A 13914-nucleotide genomic window follows, 5' to 3' on the forward strand; every position below is an offset into this window, starting at 1 on the left:
AGGGTCTATGAGTGAAATGAAGATGGACAGTTGGGCATGGTAAACAAATAGATGAAAAAAATCTGTCAAAATGACAGGTGGGAAGACTCTCAGGTTCAGCTGAGGCCTCTATTGCTTGCATAACATATGTCAAGTACTTCCCTTGCTCTAAAGGCATGTGCTTTTCTGAGCATGTTAAAACATTGAGAAACCAAAAAAAAAAAAAAAAAAAAAAAATTGAGAAACCAGTTCTGTCAGCCCTAAGGTATCTTCCTCCAGAGTATATGAGTTGATGAAAAATTCACTGAGGTTGAAGAAGCAGGTGGTGAGGTCTGTTCCCTGTGTTGTTATGCATTCCCTTCCCCTAGCCCACACGCATGAGACAACATGGGAGTTCTTGTCCCTCACATGAACGATTTTCAAGAGAATCACTTGTAGAGCTTGAAATTTGGGGGTATGTGGGGATTGTTGTCTCACTTTGAAAATGCTAAAAGGAAAAGGCTGTGGCTACATCAGCCAGAGACAGAAGAGCCAAGGGAGTGAAGGGCAGGAGAGAGGGATGCAGTCCCGGGAGTGAGCTGCCCTCAAGCTGATGTGGAGGTGGGTGGGACTTGAACACAGTACAATCCTACAGGAAGAAACGCCTGGATTTAAAGGGTTCCTGCCCCTTTAAAGAGCAATACTATCTCAAATGTGGAACTTCTAATGTGGATTAGATTTTTCCCTATCTAAGAATTATCTGAGGGGTGCCTGGGTGGCTCAGTTGGTTAAGCGTCCAACTCTTGGTTTTGGTTCAGGTCACAGTCTCATGGCTTTGTGGGTTGGAGCCCTGCTGTGCTGACAGCCTGCTTGGGATTCTCTCTCTCTCCCTCTCTCTGCCTCTCCCCCACTCACACTGTCTCTCTCTCAAAATAAATAAATAAACTTAAAAAAAAAAAGAATTATCTGAAATTATGAGAGCTGACCAAGATTTTGTAGGGAAGGCTGAATCTTCAGAGCTGGTTTAAATGGAGAATGGGGGTGGGGGAGGGGAGTCTTGCCTGCACCCTTCAAGTCCAACAGCTTCTTTATTTTTTTCATTTTTTATTTTTCCTAATAAGATAAAGCCCACTGCTTTATTCTGGTTATTTGTACATTCCAGCAACTTTTGGGGGGAAGGGAAAGAAACTACAAAGAAAGACACAGACATATGGGGGGAAATATACTATAAACCGTTGTTTTCATTTTTGGTTAAAGAAAAAAAAAACCTTTATAATCAATATCCCACTCAGAAAAAAACTTGATTGTTTTTAATGTGGCATTTGTGTCTATCTTCTCATTTCATATGTACAGTTTATTTGGGTACTACTACTATCCACTGGCAGAATACCTAAAAGCAAACACAAATATCAGAAAGGAAAAAGCATTAACAAGAGGAAGTTCAAGAAGATGGGTTCAAAAGGGTGCGCAGCCCACTGGGAACCAGGCCAGGCAGGTCAGTTGAAGCAGACTACGTTCACGAAAGCCCTGTGGCTCTTCTCCAACTCCTGCAATAGCTCATCAGTCTAATTCTTCATGTTTTCCATGTGCTGAATGCACCGGCATAGTTCACAGATGAAGAACGCCCCAGGGTGGCCTCTCCATGGCTGCCCTGGATGTCCACATTGCACACTGGCTAGCAGGTCTCCTGCTCTCTGGAATTCAGATCTTCAACCATCTGGTGGGTTGGTCACTCTTTCTTCACAGGTGAGGATCAGATCAAACAGATCTTTACAGTTCTGGAGACTTTCTGGCCAGGACTTGATTCTCTTACTTCTGTCCAACATATGTAAAATGCTATTCTGTCCTTCCTAAGGAGATCATTGTGCATCTGATCATACAGTTTCAAAATTCTAAATATTTGGCTTGTCATGTGTCATTCCTGAAAACTTGACATGAGTTCCTGTTCCAAAGAACAGGACACTGACTTCCCATTTGCTGAGGATGTTGTGCACCTCCATGTTCCGTTCTGGTTTCTCCAGCACACCACCGCCACCTGCAGCAGCAAACACTGCAAGGCGGCAGTCACATGCACTTGATGTACCCCCTGGCAGGTTCTTTAAACCAATGTTGCAGTAAATGCAAAATTATGTCACCCCAATGGTGGTTGTGGTCTAGCAGCCTAAAAACAGAACTTGGAATTAAAGATTTGTTAGTTTTTCAGCTCCAATTTCTTTCTGGAGATAAAACTGTGTTTCATGTGGGATTTAGAACCCAACACAAAGCATGATAGAAATGATAATGAAGTAGATCTTTAGGAAAGGGCTTTATGAATCAAGAAAGAATGACAAATCAGGGAAAGAAGGAGCTATATATTCTTCCATAAAAGTGACACGAGATTTCCTGACGAAAATTTATGACAGACTGAAGAATGGAGAAGCTAGCCTAATGGTATCCTGTACTTTGAGATCATCAAGTAAAAGCAATGCTGCAGCCTCAATTTAGCTTAACTAAACTATGTGAAGATAAGCACTACCTCAGCCCCACATTACCTTCGGCAAGGGAGCCCAGAAGCTGAAGAGGGAGGTCTGCCATACAAACGAAAAGGCTTTTATTCCCTGTGCCCTGCCCTCTAGGATTCCACTACGCTTCTCAAAGAAAGATTCTATTGTAACCACAGATTCATATCCAGTGCCCTCACTTGCATGTCATTTAGTTTTGTATACATTTCTCATTTCTCATGCTGACTGCTAAGTTAATTCATTCAATTTTTTTTTGTTTTCTTCTTGCAGAGCCTTCTCTGTGTCCGGCACCACTCAATAAGCTCCTCATGGAACTTATATTTGAGTGTGTGGCAGTGCAGGTAATAAACAATACATCCATTAAAGTATATCAGATGATAGTAAATGTTTTATTAAACAAAAAATGGCAGGGGAAATGAATAGAGATTGTGGGGAGATGAATTTAAAATAGGGGATCAGAGAAGGCCTCTTGAGAAGGCCATGATTTGAACAAAGACTTGAAGGTAGAAGCATCTAGGAATATTCAAGGAACAGCAAGAAGTTAGGATAGCTGGAGGAGAGGGAGAGGGGGAGGGAGGGATCGGGTGGGAGAAGAAAGAAGGGCCAGATCACATGGGAACTCTTAGCTACTATGAGGACTTTGGCTTTTACTCTGAATGAGATGGGAAGCCATTCAAGGGCCAAAGAGTGACATGACTTGACTGATGTTTCAATAGGACCATTCTGGATAAAGATGACAGGGGATGGAATGCCAGGGTCAGTCAATCACCTGGGAGGCTCTTGAAACAGCCCAGGCCAGAGATGATAAAGGCAAGGACTGTGGGTCAGAGCGGCAGCCCTTGGAGGAAATGAGGATGGGAGGAATAAGCAGATTCTGATAAGTAACTCCCTGAATGCCATAGTAAGGTGTTGGGCTTGTATTTGGCAGAGGCAAAACAGAGAGACAAATGCAAAACAAATTTGAATTCATTAACTAACCTATCAAGGGGAAATTGACTATTGCAGGAGTATTTTAAATCAGTAAAGTCTACTGGTGCTTTTCAAGTATAAACCTTTCAGGTATAGATATTCTGGAAATCAGAAGAGCCTTGAAACCATTTAAAACTTATATAAGATTCTTTGAAAGCATTTATGAATTTGACAAAATATCTTACTCAAGGAAAAAATCCCCTAGAAGGAAAAAAAACAAAAACAAAACAGATATTAGATTTTCTTTTTAAAAGCCACACCAAAGGAGATATAAATAGAAAAAAGCTGAAAATACACCTAGATATCACAATGTGCCAGATTATCATCTGATATTTCCAATAAACATCTAATACCAAAAGTACCAAAACTCAGTGCTAAATGACCCAAACCATTTAGAACAAGTAAAGGGCAATCAGTGGAAATAAAAAAGGACTCAAAGCAAAGTATGGCATTAAATGTATGTGACTTGGAAAGGGATTAAGAACCGCACAGCAGGGGCCTCACTCTATTATGATAACAGAGATAGAGACAGACAACTACAAAAAATCTATGTATTCATGAAGTATAACCTAATACAAATTTGAGAATGGAATAATACAAAGCAGGAGACATTTTTGAAATGTCATCAAACAGTGCCAGTGAATATTATTTCTGCCAGGGAACAGCAAGAGAGAATGTTTTATTCAAGAGTATCCAAGGAAATAAAAGTTATATTTAAATGGGACATTTCTCACTACATCAAAAATTTTTAATGAAAAATAGAAAAGCAGCTTCTGGGGATAAAAGTGTTATATTTTTGTTCTGGGAATAAAAGTGTTATACACATATGTTCTCATAATAAATGATTATAGGTATCCCCTGCTTTTTTTTTTTCAATATATGAAATTTATTGTCAAATTGGTTTCCATACAACACCCAGTGCTCATCCCAAAAGGTGCCCTCCTCAATACCCATCACCCACCCTCCCCTCCTTCCCACTCCTCATCAACCCTCAGGTATCCCCTACTTTTTGAAAGTTCACATTATGCCACTTTGCTCTTGTGAAAGACCTCCACTGGTACCTATTTGTGCTAACTGAAAGAAATCCGAAAAGGATTTTCGCTTTGAATAAAAAAGGTGAAAAGCGCAGAGTGTTCTGTGTTGGTTTTGCAGCAGAACAAGTGATAGAGGCAGTTGCATACCTAGAGCAGCAAGAGCAGCACCACCCAGCTCCTTCCTGGGAACTACATTCAGCGTCTCAGCACCAAGACGGCATAGCTTTGAACTGTGTCTATGAGCGTCTGTGCTTTATCTTGATTTATGTTGTACATCCATTAGCAACATGTGTTCTAAGGCCTCAAAAAAGCCTAAGAGGTTACTTTTTGGGTCTGGGAATGCTAAAAAAAAATTTCCATATAAACTAATGGTAATTGCTTCTTCCCTTTGCGTCATTTCAGCTTATGAAAAGTTTCATAGGGACATTCTACTTTCAAATAGAGGGGGGAAACCTGTACTTAGTATTTAATAGCTCGATTCTCGGTGTTAAAATGAGACAGGCCAAACAGAGGTTTAACAATTTGTTTTACTTTGTCACCAGGCAGGCATGATTATTAGCAGTGCAATGTGTTTTTAGCCTTTTGTTTTTTCCTTATCTTTCTCCTAAGTAAAATAAAGGAGGGTAGTTCTCTCCAAAGTGATAGAAGAGAGAGAGTGAGTGATTCCAATAAATTACATACTCTCCTTTGATATTTAGGACAAATATCTATACCACTCTCTTTTCCCTATCATATTTGTCTATCCCTTAAGTACCCTGAAAGCTTCTGGAACATTGCAGTTTCTCTCCAATTACATCACCCCTGACAACTTCAACATCCCTGTCCATGACGTTTTGACAACCTGACCTTGTGTTTTCTCAGCCTGATTGACTTCTTGCCACCTACCTTCTGTGCATCTTGAATCTGCTCAACCTCTCACAATTTAAACAAATGTCCATCCCCAGCCATCACCTCTCATCTCGTCATTTCTTCCGTTCTACTGAAGCTGGTATTTGTCCTCAGAGTAACATAAATTCCATCAATCCTCATCTAGTACTGCTATGGTTAAGGCTAGAGATTGTAGAGTCAGTCTGTCTAGGTTTAAATCCTGACCCTCTCTTCCCTAGCCGAGTGACCAGAGACAAATTACTTAATCCCTTTATGCCCTAAATTTCTCACAGGCTTCCTGTGAAGGTTAAATGAGATAATCCACATAAATCTGGCACACACTAAATCCATGATGAACATTAGCCAGTGGTATCAGTATTCTAATTTGCTTCACTTGTCCTTTGTGAAGCCTGGTCACTGTAGTGATCTTGGTTTTCTCCCACTCTGGTTAGTACTAGTCCCTTCCATTGTTCACGTTTTTCATCTCAGTTCCTGGATTAATTTAAACCTTGATTGCTTCCTAAATCTAATTGGACTCTAACTCTAGACCATTGGGGACACTCAGGAATTTTTTTTTATAATTAATCTCTTCTTGAGTCCTTATTCCATTCCCCACAACAGCTACTCTAAACCACCTCTATTTTCCTAAAGTCCCCAAATCTTGCCCTGCCTGAAATATTTTTATGACATAAGGTTGTCTCCTACTTCCCCAAGAAGACAGAGGCCACCCTATTACAGAGAAAGCTTCTCCTATACTTTAGTTTTTTCCCATGAAGAAGGAACCCAATGAATGTAACTCCTGGCTTCTCTGCCTCTGTATTCACTTTCCCTTCAGGGAAGTGGAATGACTCACTTGACTGTTAAGTTTATGCAGAATAAATCAGCATTCTATAAGTAGCCTTTAGATCTCTTGGCAGCCAGCAGGCCCACACAGCCCAGACCAATCATTCTCTCACTGGCCATAGGATGCACAGGAGACCAGCTGCCTCTAGAGGACCTAGGGAAATCTGTAGTTTGGAAAGGGAGTATAGCTCTTAAGTCAGAAGACCTCCCAACAGACAGATGTTGAGGAATATTAAAAAATCAAAACAAAAAACTGGGAATTTAGAGGAGCTTTATAAATTCAGAGGTATGAGTGGACTTCAGAACGTTTTAACTTTGGCAGTTGTATGGGCTTTTAACAGCTACAGTCTGGGACAAATGCTGGGAAGGATATGGAGCAACAGGAATGCTCATGCATTACTGGTGGGAATACAAAATGGTATAGCCATTTTGGTAGACAACCTGATAGTTTCTTACTAAATTAAACATACTCAGCATACAATCCAGCAGTCACACTTGATATTTATCCAAAGGGACTGAAAGCTTATGTTCATACAAAAATGTGTACGTGGATGTTTAGAGCAGCTTTATTCATAAACTAAGCAAGATCTATTTCAGTCGGTAAATGGATAAACAAACTGTGACATATCCAGTCAACAGGATATTATTAGGCACTGAAAAGAAATAAGCTATCAAGCCATCAAAAGGACATGGTGGAATATTAAATGCATAATACTGAATGAAAGAATCCCATCCTAAAAGGGCTACATGTTGTATGACTCCAACTATATGACATTCTGAAAGAGGCAAAATTATGGAGAGAGTAAAAAGATAAATGGTTGCCAGGAGTTGAGGAAGGAGGGGTGCAGAGGCAGGGCAGATAATTTTTGAGATACTATACTGGTGGATAGATGTCATTACATATTTGTTCAAACCTATAAAATATATAACACCAAGAGTGAACCCTAAGGTAAACCATGGACTTTTGGTGATAATGATACCTTGATGTAGCTTCATCCTTTGTAAAAAATGTACCACTCTGATGCAGGATGTTGATAGTGGGTCAGGTTGTACATGTGTGGGGTTAAAGGATATGCAGGAACTCTTCTCTGCACTTTCCACTCAATTTTTCTGTGAACTTAAAATCACTCTAAAAAATAAAGTCTATTAAACAACAACAACAACACCTATGCTAAGGAGGTTTCATTGTCTAACAGAGGGTATTTTTTAAAATACAGATTCTTACACTTCATCTCAGAACTACTAAATCATTTTTGTAGGAAGAGGATATATAGGAATCAGTATTTTTTTGCATGCAGTTGTTAAATAATAATAAGCACCCAGGTAATTATTTTGATCAGACAAATTTGGGAAACATTGGTTTAGGCTCTTCTATACCTGAAAGCAGTTACAGCAACTGATGGCCAAGGATTACAACTGTTGGCTCCGAAGATACAAGCAGTGTTAGGGAACAGAGTTCACTCTAAATGCAGCTCAAGGCATTGGTATTCTTCCATGTTCCCTTTGTAGTTAGAATGCTACATAGCATATTTGGATCAACTGAATGTGAATGGAAGTGATGTGAGTGAAAGAGACATGTGCTACTCTTGGGCAGAAGTTTTTTAGAGACAGGGCATAACTTGTTACATTCCCTTGTCCTGCTATGTGGACCATGGAAAAACTTGTGAAGATTGTGACATCCTAGTTCCTTAAGTGAATACAGTGTGAACAGAACTCCCTGCCAATCCACAATGGATGTGTAGTATAAGTGAAAAATAAACTGTTGTTGTCTTAAGCCACTAACATTTTTAAAAAAATGTTTATTTATTTATTTTGAGAGAGCATGTGAGCAGCAGGGAGGGGGCAGAGAGAGAAGGAGGGAATCCTAAGCAGGCTCCGCGCTGTCAGCACAGAGCCTGATGTGGGGCTCAATCCCACAAACTGTGAGATCATGACCTGAGCTGAAATCAAGAGTCAGATGCTTAATCAAATGAGCCACCCAGGTGCTCCTTAAGCCATTCACATTTTGAAGTTCTTTGTTCCTATAGCATAACATACCCTATCCTGACTGATAGAGTCTTCAAACTCTACAAATTTTTTAATTAATTTTTTAATGTTTATTTTTGAGAGAGAGAGAGAGAGAAAGAGAGAGAGAGAGAGAGGGAGAGAAAACACAGGCAGGGGAGGGGTAGAGAGAGGTAGGGACAGAGGATCCAAAGCAGGCTCTGTGCTGACAGCAGAGAGCCCGATATGGGGCTGGAACGTGTGAACCTTGAGATCATGACCTGTGCTGAAGGTGGATGCTTAACCAACTGAGCCATCCAGGTGACCAAAACTGTACAAATTTCTAAGATTCACAAGAGAACAGTATCTCAAATGCTAGTCTGAGACAGGAATTAATATGAATAGCAAATTATCCACCCTAGAAATGAAAAATTCAGTGTGCCAAATTTAACAGCTCCTAATTACATTTATGTTCACAGAACATCAATGACTGAGTCTTGTATCAAATCACCTATCTTGGTAAAGCTAATACTCAGAATCTCTCTGACTCCAGAGTCTTTTACATGGTATTTAACAACAACAATAAATGTGCTTTGAGAACAAAATTTTGCCCGGAATGACAACGCCAGTGACTGGGGAATAGCTTTTTCTAAATCTGATGGGAGTGGGAACAGGGATGCAATAATTTTGTATGTCTTATTGACTCTTTTGATTATCTAGAAACTCAGTAAGAGACTTGATACTAAACTAATAAAATGTTTGACTAAGCTACAACTGTTTACAAAAAATTCCAACCCTATTTAAGTCTTGCAAAACTCTTCTATGGCACAAGAACAGACACTCACATCAATGGAACAGAATAGAGAACCCAGAAATGGACCCACAAATATATGGCCAACTAATCTTTGACAAAGCAGGAAAGAATATTCAATGGAATAAAGACAGTCTGTTCAGCAACTGGTGCTGGGAAAACTGGACAGCGCCATGCAGAAGAATGAACCTGGACCACTTTCTTACACCATACACAAAAATAAACTCAAAATGGATGAAAGACCTCAATGTAAGACAGGAAGCCATCAAAATCCTCGAGGAGAAAGCAGGCAAAAACCTCTTTGATCTTGGCCACAGCAACTTCTTACTCAACACATCTCCAGAGGCAAGGGAAACAAAAGCAAATATTAACTACTGGGACCTCATCAAAATAAAAAGCTTCTGTACAGCAAAGGAAACAATCAGCAAAACTAAAAGGCAACTGACAGAATGGGAAAAGATATTTGCAAATGACCTATCAGGTAAAGGGTTAGTATCCAAAATCTACAATGAACTTATCAAACTCAACACCCAAAAAAACAAATAATCCAGTGAAGAAATGGGCAAAAGACATGAATAGACACTTCTCCAAGGAAGACATCCAGATGGCCAACCGACACATGAAAAAGTGCTCCACATCACTCATCATCAGGGAAATACAAATCAAAACCACAATGAGATACCACCTTACACCTGTCAGAATGGCTAACATTAACAATTCAGGCAACAACAGATGTTGGCAAGGATGCAGAGAAAGAGGATCTCTTTTGCATTGTTGGTGGGAATGCAAGCTGGTGCAGTCACTCTGGAAAACAGTATGGAGGTTCCTCAAAAATTTAAAAATAGAACTACCCTATGACCCAGCAATTGCACTACTAGGCATTTATCCAAGGGATACAGGTGTGCTGTTTCAAAGGGACACATGCACCCCCATGTTTATAGAAGCACTATCAACAGTAGCTAAAGTATGGAAAGAGCCCAAATGTCCATCGATGGATGAATGGATAAAGAAGATGTGGTATATATACACAATGGAGTATTACTCGGCAATCATAAAGAAAGAAATCTTACCATTTGCAACTACGTGGATCGAACTAGAGGGTATTATGCTAAATGAAATTAGTCAGAGAAAGACAAAAATCATATGACTTCACTCATATGAGGACTTCAAGAGACAAAACAGATGAATATAAGGGAAGGGAAACAAAAATAATATAAAAACAGGGAGGTGGACAAAACAGAAGAGACTCATAAATATGGAGAACAAACTGAGGGTTACTGGAGGGGTTGTGGGATGGGGGATGGGCTAAATGGGTAAGGGGCACTAAGGAATCTACTCCTGAAATCATTGTTGCACTATATGCTAACTAATTTGGATGTAAATTAAAAAAAATAAAAAATAAAAAATTAGGAAAAAAAAGAACTAATAAAAAAAAAACTCTTCTAACTACGATTGAATGAAATATGAAACAGAAAGGATGAATTCTGGACATTATATTTCTTTGAAGTTTAAATTTCAAAGGCAAGAGAATTTGAGCTTAATCACTGATTTCTTTAGACTTAAATTGTCAAGGAGTTTTATTTTTTTTATTAAAAAATTTTTTTTTAATGTTTATTTATTTTTGAGAGAGACAGAGACAGAATGCAAATGGGTTAGGGGCAGAGAGAGAGGGAGACACAGAATCCGAAGCAGGCTGCAGGCTCTGAGCTGTCAGCACAGAGCCCGATGTGGGACTTGAACCCACAGAGCTGTGAGATCATGACCTGAGCCAAAGTCAGACGCTCAACCGACTGAGTCACCCAGGCGCTCCTTAAATTGTCAAGGAGTTTTAATCTTTAGACTTTTATTTTTCCTGAGAATGGGAATTTGATAATGGGAGGAGTTTTTGGTGAAATTTGAAGGGTCTCCGTGTTGACTGTATTTTATTATTGAAGTACCTCAATAGTGCTATGTAATCTCATTGTAAGCCTTCTTATATGTGAGATTGGACAATACTACTGAATATAATTGGTAAGGAAAATAGAGGAATGGATTTTCAGATTTGGAGTTTCTATAATCAATATACTATTTGTGGTAGTTATAAAACATGGCCTGTTCTATGTCTTGTCCTAGCAGCTTCTCTCTCATGTAGGGCTCCTGGAAGGGAGCTTAGGTTGGTTGTGAAAGTACATACAGCTTATACTATTCTAGCACCATCCCATAGGCCCTAAACCATGCTAGCACCATCTGATCTTCCCACAGTTCCCTTGGTTTACCTGAAAAATTGAGCCCACAAAACTTCTCTTCAATTTTAACTGCTACCCTTAGATGAAACTTTAATACACCAAGTAGGATTCCTTTTGGGGGCATCTTTGTGTAATTTGTGTTTTGTTCTGTTTTGTTTTGGCTTTCTCTGCCTCCTATCACATGTGAATCTTGCTGCTCTCATGATGTGTCCCCACCTGTGTATATTTGGAGGTTCATACCTTGCTACCTAAATGTGCTATTGATGTTGTTCATGGGTTTGAGATTTTGCTAACTTGCTCTGTTTTTGTAGGAAGCTATGAGGATATTTAAAAACCATTCCACTTTCAACTTCACAAAATGCTCTTTGCTTTTTTTGTGATCCTTTCATGTAGCAAAGATAATTATATATGTTCACCAAATCTCTTTGCATATTTCTTCTATATTCCCTGTCCATCCCCCCAACACCCTCCCCAAATGAAGCATGACCCAGGGACTAGTCCTGCCTAGTGAAACATGAATGGAAATAACAAGTGTCACTTCACAGTGGTGGCAGTGAGAGCCCTCTGCACCATTCCTTCATCTCTCTCTTCCCCTTTGGTCATTAGCATACAGTCTAAGGACTGAAGCAGCCAGCCTCAATGGTCTCAGCAAAGAAGATAACAATCTAGAGTAGAGTTTGCACTAGTGAGAAATAAACGTTTAAGTCTTCTGCCACTACTCTCTTGGAGTTGCGGCTATAGCACAAACCCAGACTACCCAGACTTCACCTCTTCCTTGTAAATATGCTCAAGTATCTCCTATCCCCCACCCCCCAAAAACAAACTTTCCCCTAGTCCTTAAATTATCATATATCTCCCTCTCATTCACTGATACATTTCTGGAAGTAAAATCTATATTTGCTACATCCACTTCCTCACCACCCACTCACTGCTTAATTCCTGGGGATCTCGCTTCTGCTTCTTCATTCTTCAGAAACTATTTTGAGATTACCAATGATTTCCTACTTCCCAAATCACATTCAATCCTGCTCAACCTCTCTTCTACCAAGGCCCCAAACTCTAGTCAAGTGGTATCAAATCTTTTTGTGATCAAAGACTCCTTTGAAAATCAGATAAAAGTTAGGGATCTTAAGGGGAAAAAAAGCTATGGATCTTATTCTCAGAAAAATCGTGTGTGTCTGTGTGTGTGTGTATGTGTATATATATACACATACACACACACACACACACACACACACATATATTTCCTGAGGTATTTTCCTATACCACCCTACCCTAAAGTTTTGTCTCTCCTCTACTTTTGGCATTTCTGTAGTGGCTTCTTATACTAACTATTCTCTCATGCATCTCTCTCTTCATTCAATCATGGAGTACTTGTGAAGTAAAAAAACAACATTGTGTTCCTCTTATCCCAAACGACATGACAGGATAGTTGGGAAAGAGACATGTTTACATTAAAGCTTGAGCAATAAAATAGGGAAGAATATGAAAAAGTGGGAGAAATATTGAACTATTTATGAAGAAGGGTCCGATACTGCTTTCTGTGAGAGAGGGAGTATAAACTGGACCTTGAAAGACAGGCTGGACTTTTGGGTAAGTAGATAGAAGGAAGAATTGTGTGTCAAATAGAATAGAAGGTATTATGTGAACAACAAGAAACATGTAAATATAAATGAAATGTTGAAGAGATCATAAGTAGGTCCGACAGGGAATGACCAGAAAGGATACAAAGGTAGATAAAAACAGAACGCTAGAGGGGCACCTGGGTGGCTCGGTTAGTTAAGCGTCCAATTCAGCTCAGGTCATAATCTCACAGCTCTTGAGTTCAAGGCCTTTGTCGAGGTCTGTGCTAACAGCTCAGAGCTTGGAGCCTGCTTCAGATTCTGTCTCTCTCTCTCTCTCTCTCTCTCTCTCTCTCTCTGCCCCTCACCCACTCATGCTCTCTCTCTCTCTCCCTGCCCCTCACCCACTCATGCTCTGTCTCTCTCTCTCTCTCTCTTTCTCAAAAATAAACATTGAAAAAAAATTTTTAAACAAGAAAACAAAAACAGAACGCTAGGTTGAAACCAGTCCGGTGTTAGCCTTAAGGCTTTATTTTGGGAATAATAGGGAGACACTGAATATTTTTGAGCAAAGGACTGCCAGGATAAAAATGATCTTTTAGGAGATTAATCTGTTTAGAGTATCTAACAGAGAAATGAGGGACTGGCCCAAAGGAGTTAAGTTAAGGGATTGTGCAATAATCCACAGTTTGTACTTCTGAACTACAGAACTGAACTGTTTGAGAAGAGTATCTTAGTGAAAGGGGCACAACTGATGTAGGAGGCATGAAGACGTGCGGCTTGGATCTCCCTTCACCTGTTAGAATGCAGTCAGCTAAGAGCCTCCAGCTGCAGCCCCTTCAGGACCTCACACAGCAGTATCCAAGCTGAGGTCATCATCTTCCCATGCAGCCCCCACCAATGACTGATCATGACAGCACTACTAGGGCCTAGCCATTTCTACCTAACACAGGACTTCTCTGACAGGCGGCCTTCACTCTGGAGCTCCCCACTGGGTTGGCTGAGACTTTGCTAGGTGGACATCAAAGTTTGAGGCTCTCCCCATCCAATCCTGTTTCCTTGCCACTTTTTCACCGGTGTCAGATCAGCACACAGGTCTGAGGGCTCTCCCTACTCAGTCCTCCTTCTTCCACCTTTCTCTCTCATAGGTGTTATATCCCA

The 13914-nt window shown here is 40.0% G+C and overlaps 1 pseudogene; it reads right to left on the reverse strand.

Annotated features, from left to right (window-relative positions):
• Window positions 1–1251: 1251 nt before the first annotated feature.
• On the reverse strand, window positions 1252–2084 carry LOC121016228 (RNA polymerase II subunit A C-terminal domain phosphatase SSU72-like; annotated as a pseudogene).
• Window positions 2085–13914: the final 11830 nt, after the last annotated feature.

Source organism: Herpailurus yagouaroundi, unplaced genomic scaffold (genome assembly GCF_014898765.1).
Source record: "Herpailurus yagouaroundi ecotype Mexico unplaced genomic scaffold, PumYag 210, whole genome shotgun sequence".
Taxonomy (NCBI): Eukaryota; Metazoa; Chordata; class Mammalia; order Carnivora; family Felidae; genus Herpailurus; species Herpailurus yagouaroundi.